General features: G+C 41.5%; 1 protein-coding gene across 18 annotated transcripts in view; it reads left to right on the top strand.

The window, feature by feature from the left end:
- Window positions 1-12,329, top strand: part of DLG2 (discs large MAGUK scaffold protein 2) — a 2,338,778-nt gene that overhangs the window by 2,104,530 nt on the left and 221,919 nt on the right. Inside the window, exon 1 of one of the 18 annotated variants that reach the window (XM_040255577.1) lies at window positions 4,094-4,470. The exons of the other annotated variants lie outside the window; for them this stretch is intronic. The gene's annotated coding sequence lies outside the window, so the exon portion shown is untranslated. Of the gene's footprint in view, window positions 1-4,093; window positions 4,471-12,329 lie in introns of those variants that run through there. 18 annotated transcript variants of the gene reach the window in all.

Below are 12,329 nucleotides of genomic sequence, written 5' to 3' on the forward strand. Positions count from 1 at the left end.
GCATTCAGGGCACAGGCCAGGCCTAGAGATCTACATGTGGTAGTTTTTAATCCAGAGATGGCATTACTTAAGCCTCAATACTGGAAGTTGTGGCCTAGGGAGTAAGTGCAACAAGAGAGATGAATGATGAGCCTGGGAAACAAGAAACTTGAAAGATCAGGAAGTGGGGATGGACTCAGCAGAGGAGACTGAGAAGGATGGATTAAGGAGGTGGGAGGGAAACCATGGGGGTCTCAGGAACCAAGTTTAAAAAGTGGTTGACTCAAGGAAGATATGAGTCACTGTGTCAAAGAGCTGTGAAGACATCGAGTAAACTCTGGCCGTTGCTTCTGTTGGTGAGCATGTCATTATTTACCTTAATAAAAGCAATTCTGGTGAAATGGTGAAGGTGAAACTGGAGGAAGTAAGTTAAGGAGAGAACAGGATATGAAGATGTAAAAACACTGGGAACAGACGCTTCTATTTTATGTTCTGTGTTCTCTCAATCTCTTAGAAGCAGTGGATATAATAGCTAAGAGAGCAGACTCTGCAGTCTTAGCCTTCAGTCATTATTCTGACTGTGCCATTTTATTACCAAGTCATGTAACCTCTCCAATCACCAAGTCCTCATCTACAAATTAGAGATAATAGTACAGCTCACTTCAAAATGTTATGAGGGTTGAATGAGAGATGCAAGTAAAGTTTAACCCATCACCAGCACATAATATGTCAATAAATAGCACCGTCACTAATATGCACAAGTACTGGCACAGCTTACAGGCATCATACAGTTCATTATGTCTGGGAGAAATTGGTGGCATGGGGTGGATTATGATAGAATATGTGTTATGAGGTTTTGGCCACCTGATGCGAAGAGCTGACTCATTTGAAAAGACCCTGGTGTTGGGAAAGATTGAAGGCAGGAGGAGAAGGGGACGACAGAGGATGAGATGGTTAGATGGCATCACCAACTCAATGGACATGAGTTTGGGTAAACTCCAGGAGTTGGTGATAGACAGGCCTGGCGTGCTGCAGTTCATGGGGTTGCAAAGAGATGGACATGACTGAGCAACTGAACTGACAAGGGAAAGAACAATGTGTTATAATTTAAAAACTGTATGAAAACTCATCTATAGTGACTTTTCATGGATGTGTCACAATGGTTGAATAGCCAGGCAGCAGGGGTAGAATGGTTCTAGATGGGATTTGGGGGCATCATGGTAGACCAAGAGGCTGAAAATAATGGAAAGATTTAGAGTAGACCAAGCCATATCAGGCCATATGTAGATTGTTGTTATTGTTCAGTCGCTCAATTGTGTCCAGTTCTTTGCGACCCCACAGACTGCAGCACTCCAGACTTCCCTGTCCTTTACCATCTCCCAGAGATGCTCAAACTCCTGTCCGTCGAGTGGGTGATGCCATCCAACCATCTCATCCTCTGTTACCCCTTCTCCTCCTGCCATCAATCTTTCCCAGCATCAGGGTCTTTTCCAATGAGTCAGCTCTTGGCATCAGGTGGCCAGAGTATTGGAGCTTCAGCTTCAATATCAGTCCTTCCAATGAATATTTAAGGTTGATTTCCTCTAGGATTGACTGGTTTGTTCTGCTTTCAGTCCAAGGGAGTCTCAAGAGTCTTCCCACATAATAATATTTGAAGTAACCCTTTATCTTATAATCATATTTACCATTTATTCTTTACTACACATAGTGTTTATACCTGTTTAGAAATTGAAGTCCCTCTCCCCCGAGCTCCTGATTATGTTGCATACCTCTGATCCTACAGTGTCCAGTATTATGGTCATGAGAAGAGTGGGCACCTCGTCTACTTGTATTCCATATCCTCTAGTAATATGCTTAGAGGATAAAACAGAGAGATTGGTGCACACATTAGTATATTAAGTTGGCTACTCAGACACTCTTTAGAAACACAGAGCTAAGGAAATCTCTCATATTTATACCTGAATAGCCTGGAAGATTATAGCATCACCTTGTCCCACAGAGGGCTAACACTGATGTCCCTCAGGGAACGTTGATTGCATGCCTTGGAGATAGTAATCTCTTACATGGATAAGCTCACCAGGTTAGGACCTGGCAGGTGACCAAATTGTGGCTTATACTAAGTTAGGACAGGAGTTTGCAGGGGAACTTTAGAGACAGTACCGTTTTATTGCTTGGCGTGGCTTGACCTAACAGCAGTAGACATAGAGCCGTGTGCAAAATCCCTCTGTTGTTATGCGGCAGGTGCGTGTTTGAAGCTGGTAGAGGGAGCCAAAGTAGTCTCACTGTGGGTATCCAGTGTGCTGTTACGTGTGCTTTCCTGGGCTGGTGAATTCCTCTGACTAATGGCGGAAGTGAAGTGGAGGAGAAGCCAGGGAGATGAACAGGTAGCCCAGAACAGGGCCCCGGGCCTGCCAGTCAGGCAGACAGCCCCCATATTCCTGGGGACACTCTTCAGTCTGAGCGATAGATCTGTCTGGTGTCATTTCCACTTTTTCACAGGCTGGCAGATTCACAGTCTTAACAAAATATGTGTGTGTGTGTGTGCACGCACTTAGTTGTTCAGTTGTGTCCGACTCTTTGCGACCCCATGGACTGTAGCCTGCCAGGATCCTCTGTCCACGAGATTCTTCAGGCAAGAACACTGGAGTCGGTAGTCATTCTCTTTTCACAGGATCTTCCTGATCCAGGGATTTAACCCAAATGTCCTGCATTGGAAGCGGATTCTTTACCTTCTGAGGTATCACAGAAGCCCTCTTAACAGAATACTCCTTGGAAAATAGTTTACATGGGAAAAGAGAGTTTAAAGAGAAATGAGACAGAAATCCATTTTCCAACAAGAAGTGTGGTAAGAATAATAGCCAGTAATTTGGGGAGTATGCATTATAACCAAGCACTGCATTTTCTTCTTTTTGATTGTTTTGTTTGTTTGTTTTTTCAGGCACTATATTTTCTTGATGTATTTAATCATGCAAGGTAAACATTAGCATATCCATTTTTACAGATAAAGCAACCCATGATGATATAAATCAGTGACAAAGCTAGGGTTTAAGCATAAGGCTCTTGGGTCCCTAAACCTATGCTCTTTCTGTAATTTCTACTAAAGGCCATAGTAAGTAAACCTGCTCGCATGCCTGTCTGCCCCTACAGTTGAATGTGAAACACTACTTGAGATGGAAGGGTATGTTTAAGAGCGTGGGCTCTGGAACCAGGTTGCCTGGAGTTGATTCCAGCCCTGTCACTTAGCAGCTGGTATCCTACTCAGATGTGTTAACCTCTCTGAATCTGTTTTTTTTTCATCTGAAATATGTTGTTCCTGATAATACCTACCTCACAGAAATGTTTTGAAGATTAAATAAAGATTAAATGAGCCTGAGCACTAAAACTAACTGCCTGGCATATGAGAAGTACTCGATAATAGCTATTATTATCAAAAACATGATTTCTGGTGTTGATACTCAGTGAACCTAGAGAGGTTATACTGACCTTGTCAGTAGGGAAACAGCTCAGATACGGCTCCTCCGTACTGCCTGCCTGTTAATGATTTTTGGCCAATCAATGGGACTGTTTCTGATTTCTGCCCTTCTCCCCGTTTTCAGGGCTTCTTTGCTCTAGAGGTAGCACGGTAGGATAGAAAGACACTGTTTTGACATCAGAAGACCTGGGTTTGGGGTCAGGCTGGAATCGTACTTGGAAACTGTGTGACCCGCGCAAGTCATTCTCTCTCTCTCTCTCTCTCTTCCTTACGGACTCCTCATCTGCACAGCGGGCAGCTTGAACTCCCGAACCTCTAGGGCCTCTTACAGCTTCCATTTCTAGGAGCACTGGACAGAGTCACTTAACTTCTCTGATGGCTCATTCACACTGTAGCACTCCTGAACTCTCCTTGTTGCTGAGGGGTTCTGCAAAGCCCTTCTTTCAGGGAGAGCAAAGTGTTTGGTGTGCTGTGATAGGCTGTGCAGATATGAATGCTGGTCTTTACAGAACTGTTATGAGAATTGAACCTGAGTACTATGCCTTGTCGTGTAGGCACGGAGACTCACGGGCTTTCCTCCACATTTTGCCATGGTTGCCTACCCCCACTGGGTTGGGTGGATCCACCTTAACAAGGTGTGGGGGAACTCGAGTGGAGGATGGGGGTGCGGTATGGATGGTGGGAAAGCATCTTATTGGTTCGTGCTAGTACATCCCAAACACCAATTACTGTCACTGCTTCTAAGGCTGATATATTTATCAGGATGAGTTACAAGGAAATATATGTACCCAGGGAGAGAGGATGCTGCGTGGTCACCCCCTGTGATGTAAAATATGAGAGTCTAGGAGGGGCTGTTTTATAATTCATCAGGTTTCGCTAGTGAGTTCTGCCGGAGTCTTAGTTATAAAGGCAAGTGTGAACTGGACGGCAGACAGGAGAACCTGGCACCAACGAGACGGAGAAGCTGCCTTTGGTGCCTCCTGCCTCCTCCCTGCTTTGTTCCAATAATTTTGTGCTCGGTAAGTTCCCCGGCTTTGCAGCTAATCGTTGTTGAATAAGCTTGGCAAATGAATCTGTAGTTTGAAATATGCACTTGCTGTCAGAAGTGTGTGTCAGTGTTTGGGCTTCTGACAAATTCCACAGTTCTATTTAATGAGCAAAATAGCTTAAAAGATGAAACAAAAGCCGACAAATCAATTATTCACCTTGATCCTTGGAAGGCTGCTTTCTTTGGTTGCTAAAGTTTCTCAGGTTTCATTCTGTCAGTTTCATTTGTTGGGTGAGCTTTGAAAAGAACAAGTCTCTTTGTCACGAAATTGTTTTGCCTAGCTGCCAAAAGGAGGTATGTACAGGGCGGTTTGTCCATCCCTACCCCCCAGCTTACCCTCCCCAGCAGTCGGTGATTCTTAAAACAGACAGTTTGCCTGGTAACCAGCTCCGACAGAGCTGAACCTATGCAAGGCAAGATTCAAATTGCAATCTTTTGTGTGAACAGAACTGAGGGGCTGTGAGTAATTGTCATTGTGGAGATTATTGTGAAACTCAGTATGGTGGTAGTCCCTGTGTTTTTGCCGGAATGGGATCAGAATGTGAGCAGATTTGCATTTGGCATGCCTGTTGGTGATGTGGGAGAAGGAGGGGAAAAAACAGACTGGATCGTTATGGAAAGAGCTGTACAACCCACCCGCAGGACAGGCAAATGCAGAAAGCAGGACCGTTGTATTTGCGTAACTTGGGACTGTTTTCTCTAGTTTCCTATTCCCGTTAATAATTACCTGAAGCTGCGTTTTGGTCCGCATCTGGGTACACTCCAGATCCTGCCTCCGGGTAGGGTCTGAGTGCTAACTCCTGGTCAGCTAGCTGTAGGAAGTCATTTCCTCCTCAGAAGGAAAGAAGGGAGAACTGTACCATCGCGGACTCCTTTCTGCCGTGTTGTTTGCCTCTGTCCAAATCTCATGGAAACCACAGCTTGATGTACTTTTTTTTTTTTTTTGCAGTAGCAGATTTAACTGTGGTGTCATATGGCATATTATGTATGGAAAGGAATAGCAAGACATTTTTCTGAATGTTTCAAGTGTGTCTGGCTTGTTGACATTTGCTTTATTTCACTGGCAAGGAGCTACTGTTTTCTGGACCCATAGCGGTTTGTCTGTCCAAAGCATTTACTTTATGCATAATTGCACTTTCTCTTTAGATGTGGAATCTGTAGATCTGAAAAGAACGTCCTCTTTATCCTCAAGGAAAGCAACTCATTTTAGCATCGCCTTGATAAAAAGTATGCATCCTCCCCCTCAGCATGCTCTTTGCTTTTTCCTGATAAATATTTTGGTCACCAGTACCACTGTACTTCAAATAAAGTTGTTTCTCCATTCCTAGCACACTTTCTGATTGCACCAAAACCCCAAACTTGGCAAATTTGGAATATGGAATGTATCTTTTTTTTCAGGAACACATTTTCCAAGCATACTTCTTTTGTCCATAAATAGCTTTTCCATATTTTCCATTTCTCTGAATAAGTTCTGCTCAAAGGGCAGAGGAGTGATGTATTGTGGTTGGCACTTAGGGGTGTGTAACCTGAGACTTGGTTTCTAATTTACAAACGGCTGCCCCACAAGGGGTCTGTAAAATGTTTTTTTGTCTTACGTTCAGTTCAAAACCTCCGGGGTACAGCAGTAATGATCAAGATAGGAAATTCAGCAAATCATTGCAGGTATAAACCAATATCTGTATTTGATGGTTTGATCAGCACACTATGCTTTGTAAAGATCAGGACACATAGCTGAATGTTCCTAAAAGTGTTAATGTATCTTAATGTCAAGAACATGGTTGTAAAGTACCTTTGTAATATATTGTACATTGAATTTTACTGTACTGTATTTTTAAAAATCTCCTGCCAGAGCCCCTGCTTTATTTTGCAGCAGTATCTGGGTTTTGATTCAGTGTGGTTTTATGGAGAAATAAGCCAATGAACTAATTTCCATAAACTGAGTTTCTTCTCATTTGGTGGTGATTTTTTTCATCTCCACCCACCAGGAATCAGCTCCTTTAATAGCAACAAAAGAAAATTTAGCATGAGTTATTCTCAATTAAATTTACAGGAAGACAAATATGAACTATAACAAGAACCTTCTGAGAGAGCACATACACACCCAAAAACTTGTCTCTTAAAGAAGGGTTAAAAGCCAAAGAGGTATATGACACATGATTTCTGAGAAAGGTTGTAGGGGGTAGAAAGGGGAGAGGTTTACAGGAGCTGTTCTGAGACCTGGCTTCAGCAGCTAGCAAATGGAAGGAACAGGGGCTTTGTGTCGCTGTGGTCGCCCCCTCACTCTCCTTATCTGTAAAATGGGGTCAGGGAGGTTAGGAAGATGATGCCAGAAAGATGATGTGTACGTGTTACCAACAGTACACTGTTTGACACAAAGGGGACCCAGTGAGAGGTAGTCATTATGGTTAGATGTCGAATTTTGTAAAATATATAAGTTCATTTTGATGTTGATTTTGAAAGAAATATGCACATTAAAAAGGAAGATTATAAAAATTTTCTTGTTAGCAAGATACTTCTGTCAGATGATTTTTTGGTTTTATTTTGGAAACCTAGTAGACATAATTATTACCTTTCAGTTCACATTTCACTAATTCTTAGAAAGATATCTAATGTCTTTACATACTTATTCAAAGAATAAACTTGATTTCAAATGTGGAGCATGGAGGTAAGCTGATGCCAGATAATATATCATAGCCTTCTAAGTTATTTACCAAACAATGAATAGGCCATAATTCTGACCCTGACATTGCATTTAAAGACGTTGCATTGAACTTCTAATTATAATAGAAGATATCATTTATTACACCAGACACTGTGCTGTGGGTTTTACCTGCTTTTTCTCATTTACTCCACATCATGACTCTACTGAGTAGGTACTATCTTGCTTCTCAATATCAAATTAGGAAATGAGATTAGAGAAAAGTTTATTTAAATACTAATTTAAATTGGCTTATGGCAGTGGAGAAACAGAGATAGAGAACAGACTTATGGACACGGGGAGAGGGCAGGAAAGGGTGAGATTTATGGAGAGAGCAACATGGAAATTTACATTACCATATGTAAAATAGCCAGTGGGGATTTGCTGTGGCTCAGGAAACTCAAACAGGGTCTCTGTGTCAACCTGGAGAGTTGGGATAGGGATGGAGGTTCAAAAGGGAGGAGATATATATATACCTATGGCTGATTCATGTTGAGGTTTGACAGAAAACAACAAAATTTTGTAAAGCAAGTATCCTTCAATTAAAAAAAATTAGTTAAAAAAATAAATTGTCTTATGGCAGCACTTAGAATTTGAACTCACACATGTCTGCTTCTAGAATCTATACTGTAACCACCTTGGTAGGAAGATTCAGTAGGACTTGCCTAGTGCTACAGGACTCCGTTTTGGAATCTTGGCCCTATAACTGCCTTGACTCTTCTCCCCATGTATTTAACCTCTGTCTGAATTCAGGGGGTATAAAAAATGAAGTTGGAGACTGTCATTACTCTCAATTTTGGTCTGTGCTAAATAATCAAAGTCATATTTTCCTGAGCCATCTTTACAGTTCTCACCAAAGTATAAAATTTAGTATTAAAAGGCATGGAAGTTCAAATATCTAAGAAATTCAAGATAAGATCTAAAAGTTACTCTGAATTAATATTGTCCTTTGACCTGGACAGCATTCCTCTGACTTGAGAGGAGTCTCTGATGCAAGAGGCTGGGCTCATTTGGAGCTTGCTTTCTAGCCCATATTCGGGGTAAATAGGATCCCAGAATTTCTTCCCTAAACAATCCTGAGCCCATTTCCAAGGGTCATACTGTGTGCCCACCCCTGGGTGTGAGGAAATCTGTGCATTTGCTGCTGGCATGGGGTTAGGGGTGAGGCCAGGGAGTGGTATTTTGTTGATCATCACTGGGCTTGGGATAGCCACACGTCCTCACAAAAGGCCTTTTGTGGTGCAGGAAGGAACTATGGAAAAGAAGAGGGGCTGGCCCAGGTCCAGGGGCTTCAACTTGTTTTTTGCTTTTTCTTTTCATTTATTGTTTAAAAATTTACTTGTTTTTGATTGGAGGGTAATTGCTTTACAATGTTGCATTGGTTTCTGCCACACTCTACTTGTATTCTTGCCTTGGGCCCCCAGAATGTTAGGAACAGTCCTACACTGCACTGAAGAATGTTTACCTGTACTTCAGAGTAGTGAAGCTAAAACTCCAGTGGGTTGGTTTTGTGGGGCTTTCATTTTTGCTTTTGACCTTTCCCCATTAAACCAAAAGAAGTCACTTGAACAAGAAAGTGGTCAAAGCTATGGAGATCTCAGACTAAAAGCCTTTCAAGTTCCATTTTGGAATTGACTGCAGCGTGATCCATCAAGGCTAGACATTGGTCTTTTTTTCTAGTTCAGAGGCATAGACTGACTTTGGAAGGTGACATTAGGGTCAGCTGTATTAAAACTGCCATTTGTCCATATACCATTTGAAACTATAGTTGCTCTGAGAGTTCAGTGCTAATTTCGGGTGCCCCCCCATTTAAAAAATTCAAAACCTTTTTTTTTGTTGTTTTGGGCTGAAGCCGAATGTTGTGATAGTTTCAAGTAACCAGGGAAGGGACTCAGCCATACATATACATGTATCCATTCTCCCCTGAATTCCCCTCCCATCCCGGCTGCCACATAACATTGAGTGGAGTTCCTTGTGCTCTACAGTAGGTCCTTGTCGCTTATCCATTTTGAATATAGCAGTGTGTATATGCCCATCCCAAACCTGGGACATATTTTCCACTACCAAATCTGGCAACCTTACTTTCCTTAGCTATAAAGCACGGCTGTTGGGAAAACAAAAATGAAAACAAAAACAGCTATTCCCTCATCCACATGAAAGCATCTAGTACAGTAAAGCCTCAGCACATAGTATGCCTACATCAAATGTTCCCCTAATCTGAAAATACAGAAGTTAAATTTATGATTCTCTGACGACTAATATCTATGTCACATTTGACAAATAGAAACAGGACAAAACAAAATTTGTCATTTAACCTCTGAATTAAAAACTTTTAATAGAGTATGCCTTGGGTGATGGTAATCCCATCATTTTTTACTTTATTTTTTATGCCTTATGTATCATTTGAACTTTGGTAATGAGCATGTATTATTTATGTAATTAGGAGGAAAAAGGAGAAAAAGCACTCTTAGGGAACTGAATTAGAATAGAAAATGGTTATAAATATGCTGTGGATGTCTAACTCAGTAGGAGGACTCGTCACATTTTTTAAAGTATAAAATAACTCTGAAAGAGGTGTTTTTTGGCTGAAATAACCTGGATTAGCTTGTGTTACATACTTGTTTGCTTGTTTATTTGTCAGTTATTAATCAGTTAGTATGCATAGACTACTGCCAGATGTTCTGCTAGTTGCTGAGATTACAAAAGGGAACAGTCATAATCCTTGGACTCACTGTGTTTATAATCTAAGAGGAGTGGGCACGCGAGCCCACAGTTGTAACACAGTGTGACCCCTACTGTGCCATAACAAGAGCAGTTGAGGTTGCTTTCTATTGCAAGAAACAGGCACCATGACTCAAACTGGCTTGATCGATAAAGGAAATGTATTGATGATTGTAACCCAAAAGTACAGCAGTAAAAACAGCCTCAGAGGTCTGATCCTTTGGCTCACAGAGCTGTCAAGAAATGTTTCTTTGGGTTTTGACATGCTGTCTGTATTGAGGTTAGCTGTATCCTAACCCTAACTGTCCTTATGGTTCCAGAATGGTTGCCAGGGGCTCCTGGACAGCTTGTTTTCTTAGTCATATCCAGCAGAAAGTGAGCCTGAGAATGGTCCCTGAAGTTCACTTTGAATGGGCTGGCTTACCCATGAACATAAAGCCAAATCACCAGCCCATTGTGAAGCTTAAACAGGATAAAGGCAGACTTCCTATGACCTGACAAGTCCCCAGACAAAGTCTGGCAGCTGTTTACTGTTAGCAAGGGATAGTGAGGAATTCCCTGGTGGCCCAGTGGTTAGGACTCTCCACTTTCACTTTGGGGTCCCGGGTTAAATCCCTGCTTGGGGAACTAAGATCCTATAAGCAATGCAGTGTGGTCAAAAGAAAAAAAAAAAAAAAACAGAAAACTGGGGATCATGGTGATGGGGGAATGATACTTGGTCTTCAACTTGTGATATGTACAGCACACAGTGAACAGATGTCCGCTAGAATTAGTGTAGTACAGAATGGGAAGAAGGCCAAGCACATGGTGGTGCATGCCTCTAAATATTGACATGATGAGTAGGGGGTTACCAAAAAATAAGAAAGAGGCAAGCGCTTTGAGGCAGAGGAAAAAGCTTTCTGGAGTCACAAAAGCTAACCAGGTAATTGGTTAACTCTCTGTTTGTCTTCACATTGGCACAATTTCAGCTAGAAGCAATTTGACCAGCGGTATAATTACTAGAAAACCTGATATATCAGTTTCACCAAAACCTGTTGTTATTGGATGATAACAGTTGGGTTTTAAGCAGAGCCACAGTCATATCATTATTTTTTAAAACATGTGTACAGATTTGAAGTCAATTCAATATGAACCTTAAAATTTGTCCCGTTTCAAAATTATAGAACTTTACAGCTAGACAGTACCAATGTCATCTCTCTCTTTTTTTTTTCTCCTTTTTTTGCTTTTCAAGAAGTTTGGCTCACTCAGTGCCTCGGATTTATTTAGATTTTGATATCATGAAATTTCTGATGCTAAAAAATTGTATAAGACAAAAACAAAACAAAGGTATAAGACAAATGAGGGTAGATGCACTTATTTGCTAATTGTGTAGTATATTATCTCACTGAGAATGAGATAGACTAAAATATGTGTTAGCAAAATATCAGTGCTCCAGAGCAAAATTAGATTAAATTTTGGTGTCTGTGTTATTCATCAGTTCAGTTCAGTTGCTCAGTCATGTCCGACTCTTTGTGACCCCGTGAATCGCAGCACGCCAGGCCTCCCTGTCCATCACCATCTCCCGGAGTTCACTCAGACTCACGTTCATCGAGTCTGTGATGCCATCCAGCTATCTCATCCTCTGTCGTCCCCTTCTCCTCCAGCCTCCAATCCCTCCCAGCATCAGAGTCTTTTCCAATGAGTCAACTCTTTGCATGAGGTGGCCAAAGTACTGGAGCTTCAGCTTTAGCATCATTCCTTCCAAAGAAATCCCAGGGTTGATCTCCTTCAGAATGGACTGGGTGGATCTCCGTTATTCATAGTTTATATAATTTATTCTTTCTTTAGTTCTTCAGCCCTAGGCAATACTCACTTTTTCTTTCCATAGAAGAAGTAAAATACTTCCTGTATATAAAATTGTACTAGATGGGCTTGGTAACAGTTTTTACTAAAACTCCTGACTCCAGATTTTATTAGCCATGTTTTGGATTGTTTTTTCAGGTTTGCAGCACCGGAGTGACAAGACTATTATTTACTTTCTATAGGAAGTGTGCTCATACTGTTCACAATTTTCTGGCATCTAAATGCAATCAGAAAACATTCTCTTTTTATATCATGAAGGTTGTTAAATGCTGTCAACCCACCTACCTAGTGAGCGTGGTCCTAGATACTCATTCCTCTAGCTTCTTTCCAAAGAACAGTCAGTAATGGCAGCAAAAGGAATCAAAGTTTATTTTCTCTTGCCATTTGCTTCTGGTGCAGCAAATCTGTTCAGAAAACATGAAGCCAAGCGTGGTGCTGGTCACAGCCCAGCTGTGTGAGTGGGGAACCAGAGACTTACTCAGAAAACATGCTTGAGTGAAAGAAGGCAGCAGTGACCATGTAGGAAATGCTCCCCAGGGCACTGGTTTCTTCTTTAAAAGACGGCTCTT

Source organism: Oryx dammah, unplaced genomic scaffold (genome assembly GCF_014754425.2).
Source record: "Oryx dammah isolate SB20612 unplaced genomic scaffold, SCBI_Odam_1.1 HiC_scaffold_15, whole genome shotgun sequence".
NCBI lineage: Eukaryota > Metazoa > Chordata > Mammalia > Artiodactyla > Bovidae > Oryx > Oryx dammah.